Consider the following 5,000-nt stretch of genomic DNA (forward strand, 5'->3'; position numbering starts at 1 on the left):
CCGAATTATTTATGGAAGGTATGATTTTTTTTTTCTCTCTCCGTGCAACTGGTGATTGAAAACGTGCATCCTGGTAACCCAAAACACGGTTCTCTATGCGGTTCAGCGGTGTTCCGAGATTCATGTCCGATAATGTGCACCCTACTACGACCTTTTCAATGGGGGCCGGTCCGAATTATTATGGAAGGTTATGATTTTTTTTTTTTTTTTCACCATCTCTTTTCTCTCTCTGCCGGGGCCGGCCAAGAGTGCTTTATGGACGGTTTAAAACATGACTATGGATGCAAATGCTCATTTTCCTCCGTGCACCTGGTGATTGAAAACGTGCATCTGGTAACCCAAAAATTATAAAAGGGTTTTAAATACTTTTACCCGTCATTCTATTGATATAGCCCGCTAGGGGAGTGCCCCACTACGGCCCTCTCTCTGTCAGGGCCGTCCTTGGGTGCTTTTTACACACTTTAAGAAATCACGATGGATGCAGATTGCTATTAATCCTCCGTGCAACTGGTGATTGAAAACGTGCATCTGGTAACCCAAAATTTCAAATATGGTTCAAAATGAATTTAAAGGCACCCCTCTCATTGTTGCCCGCTATGGGAGCACCCCACTAAGGCCCTGTCTCGGTCGGGCCCGTCCTGAGTGCTTTATAGACACTTTAAGAAATCGCGATGGATGCAGATTGCTATTAATCCTCCGTGCAACTGGTGATTGAAAATGTGCAACTGGTGATTGAAAACGTGCACCTGGTCACCCAAAACACGGTTCTCTATGCGGTTAGCGGTGTTCCATCTATTCATGTCCGCTTATGGCGCACCCTACTACGGACCTTTAGCAATGGGGGCCGGCCCGAATTATTTATGGAAGGTCTGATGATGATTTTTTTTTTTTTTTCACCATCTCTTTCTCTCTCTGCCGGGGCCGGCCAAGAGTGCTTTATGGACGGTTTAAAACATGACTATGGATGCAAATGCTCATTTTCCTCCGTGCACCTGGTGATTGAAAACGTGCATCTGGTAACCCAAAAATTATAAAAGGGTTTTAAATACTTTTACCCGTCATTCTATTGATATAGCCCGCTAGGGGAGTGCCCCACTACGGCCCTCTCTCTGTCAGGGCCGTCCTTGGGTGCTTTTTACACACTTTAAGAAATCACGATGGATGCAGATTGCTATTAATCCTCCGTGCAACTGGTGATTGAAAACGTGCATCTGGTAACCCAAAATTTCAAATATGGTTCAAAATGAATTTAAAGGCACCCCTCTCATTGTTGCCCGCTATGGGAGCACCCCACTAAGGCCCTGTCTCGGTCGGGCCCGTCCTGAGTGCTTTATAGACACTTTAAGAAATCGCGATGGATGCAGATTGCTATTAATCCTCCGTGCAACTGGTGATTGAAAATGTGCAACTGGTGATTGAAAACGTGCACCTGGTCACCCAAAACACGGTTCTCTATGCGGTTAGCGGTGTTCCATCTATTCATGTCCGCTTATGGCGCACCCTACTACGGACCTTTAGCAATGGGGGCCGGCCCGAATTATTTATGGAAGGTCTGATGATGATTTTTTTTTTTTTTCACCATCTCTTTCTCTCTCTGCCGGGGCCGGCCAAGAGTGCTTTATGGACGGTTTAAAACATGACTATGGATGCAAATGCTCATTTTCCTCCGTGCACCTGGTGATTGAAAACGTGCATCTGGTAACCCAAAAATTATAAAAGGGTTTTAAATACTTTTACCCGTCATTCTATTGATATAGCCCGCTAGGGGAGTGCCCCACTACGGCCCTCTCTCTGTCAGGGCCGTCCTTGGGTGCTTTTTACACACTTTAAGAAATCACGATGGATGCAGATTGCTATTAATCCTCCGTGCAACTGGTGATTGAAAACGTGCATCTGGTAACCCAAAATTTCAAATATGGTTCAAAATGAATTTAAAGGCACCCCTCTCATTGTTGCCCGCTATGGGAGCACCCCACTAAGGCCCTGTCTCGGTCGGGCCCGTCCTGAGTGCTTTATAGACACTTTAAGAAATCGCGATGGATGCAGATTGCTATTAATCCTCCGTGCAACTGGTGATTGAAAATGTGCAACTGGTGATTGAAAACGTGCACCTGGTCACCCAAAACACGGTTCTCTATGCGGTTAGCGGTGTTCCATCTATTCATGTCCGCTTATGGCGCACCCTACTACGGACCTTTAGCAATGGGGGCCGGCCCGAATTATTTATGGAAGGTCTGATGATGATTTTTTTTTTTTTTCACCATCTCTTTCTCTCTCTGCCGGGGCCGGCCAAGAGTGCTTTATGGACGGTTTAAAACATGACTATGGATGCAAATGCTCATTTTCCTCCGTGCACCTGGTGATTGAAAACGTGCATCTGGTAACCCAAAAATTATAAAAGGGTTTTAAATACTTTTACCCGTCATTCTATTGATATAGCCCGCTAGGGGAGTGCCCCACTACGGCCCTCTCTCTGTCAGGGCCGTCCTTGGGTGCTTTTTACACACTTTAAGAAATCACGATGGATGCAGATTGCTATTAATCCTCCGTGCAACTGGTGATTGAAAACGTGCATCTGGTAACCCAAAATTTCAAATATGGTTCAAAATGAATTTAAAGGCACCCCTCTCATTGTTGCCCGCTATGGGAGCACCCCACTAAGGCCCTGTCTCGGTCGGGCCCGTCCTGAGTGCTTTATAGACACTTTAAGAAATCGCGATGGATGCAGATTGCTATTAATCCTCCGTGCAACTGGTGATTGAAAATGTGCAACTGGTGATTGAAAACGTGCACCTGGTCACCCAAACACGGTTCTCTATGCGGTTAGCGGTGTTCCATCTATTCATGTCCGCTTATGGCGCACCCTACTACGGACCTTTAGCAATGGGGGCCGGCCCGAATTATTTATGGAAGGTCTGATGATGATTTTTTTTTTTTTTCACCATCTCTTTCTCTCTCTGCCGGGGCCGGCCAAGAGTGCTTTATGGACGGTTTAAAACATGACTATGGATGCAAATGCTCATTTTCCTCCGTGCACCTGGTGATTGAAAACGTGCATCTGGTAACCCAAAAATTATAAAAGGGTTTTAAATACTTTTACCCGTCATTCTATTGATATAGCCCGCTAGGGGAGTGCCCCACTACGGCCCTCTCTCTGTCAGGGCCGTCCTTGGGTGCTTTTTACACACTTTAAGAAATCACGATGGATGCAGATTGCTATTAATCCTCCGTGCAACTGGTGATTGAAAACGTGCATCTGGTAACCCAAAAATTATAAAACGGTTTTAAATACTTTTTACCGGTCATTCTATTGATATAGCCCGCTATGGGAGCACCCCACTAAGGCCCTGTCTCGGTCGGGGCCGTCCTTCAGTGCTTTATATACAGTTTCATATATTACGATGGATGCAGATTGTGATTGTTTTCCAAAAGACCCGTGTGCATCTGGTAACCCAAAAATTATAAAACTGTTTTAAATCATTTTACCGGTCATTCTATTGATATAGCCCGCTAGGGGAGTACCCTACTACGGCCCTCTCTCGGTCAGGCCCGTCCTTAGGTGCTTTATATACAGTTTAAGATATTACGATGGATGCAGATTGTGATTGTTTTCCAAAAGACCCGTGTGCATCTGGTAACCCAAAAATTAAAATATGGTTCAAAACCCGGGTAACACCACTCTATTTACGGACATGACAGTAGAGCTTACCCCCTGGAGCTATTGACCTCCAGGCTTGTAGGCCCTTACTCACCACCCGGGTATCACCCCTCTATTTCGGGGATGATACCAGCAGGGGACCCCCCCCCACCTCCACAACCTCGCATACCAGGTGAACCAGGGCACCCACACTTAAGCACCCCTCCTCGGACATTAAAGCAGATAACCGCGCTGTTATGAACCGCGTGCACCTGGTCACCCAAATGGAACTTGTGCACCTGGTCACCCAAAAGGACCGGCGTGCACCTGGTCACCCAAAGGCCGGCGTGCACCTGGTCACCCAAAAGGACCATGTGCACCTGGTCACCCAAAGGCCGGCGTGCACCTGGTCACCCAAAAGGACCGTGTGCACCTGGTCACCCAAAGGCCGGCGTGCACCTGGTCACCCAAAGGACCATGTGCACCTGGTCACCCAAAAGGACCATGTGCACCTGGTCACCCAAAGGCCGGCGTGCACCTGGTCACCCAAAAGGACCATGTGCACCTGGTCACCCAAAGGCCGGCGTGCACCTGGTCACCCAAAGGACCATGTGCACCTGGTCACCCAAAAGGACCATGTGCACCTGGTCACCCAAAGGCCGGCGTGCACCTGGTCACCCAAAGGACCATGTGCACCTGGTCACCCAAAGGCCGGCGTGCACCTGGTCACCCAAAGGACCATGTGCACCTGGTCACCCAAAGGCCGGCGTGCACCTGGTCACCCAAAGGACCATGTGCACCTGGTCACCCAAAAGGACCATGTGCACCTGGTCACCCAAAGGCCGGCGTGCACCTGGTCACCCAAAGGACCATGTGCACCTGGTCACCCAAAGGCCGGCGTGCACCTGGTCACCCAAAGGACCATGTGCACCTGGTCACCCAAAGGCCGGCGTGCACCTGGTCACCCAAAGGACCATGTGCACCCTGGTCACCCAAAAGGACCATGTGCACCTGGTCACCCAAAGGCCGGCGTGCACCTGGTCACCCAAAGGACCATGTGCACCTGGTCACCCAAAAGAACCGTGTGCACCTGGTCACCCCAAAGGCCGGCGTGCACCTGGTCACCCAAAGGACCATGTGCACCTGGTCACCCAAAAGGACCATGTGCACCTGGTCACCCAAAGGCCGGCGTGCACCTGGTCACCCAAAGGACCATGTGCACCTGGTCACCCAAAAGAACCGTGTGCACCTGGTCACCCAAAGGCCGGCGTGCACCTGGTCACCCAAAGGACCATGTGCACCTGGTCACCCAAAAGGACCATGTGCACCTGGTCACCCAAAGGCCGGCGTGCACCTGGTCACC

This window comes from Oncorhynchus mykiss, unplaced genomic scaffold (genome assembly GCF_013265735.2).
Source record: "Oncorhynchus mykiss isolate Arlee unplaced genomic scaffold, USDA_OmykA_1.1 un_scaffold_60, whole genome shotgun sequence".
NCBI classification, from domain to species: domain Eukaryota; kingdom Metazoa; phylum Chordata; class Actinopteri; order Salmoniformes; family Salmonidae; genus Oncorhynchus; species Oncorhynchus mykiss.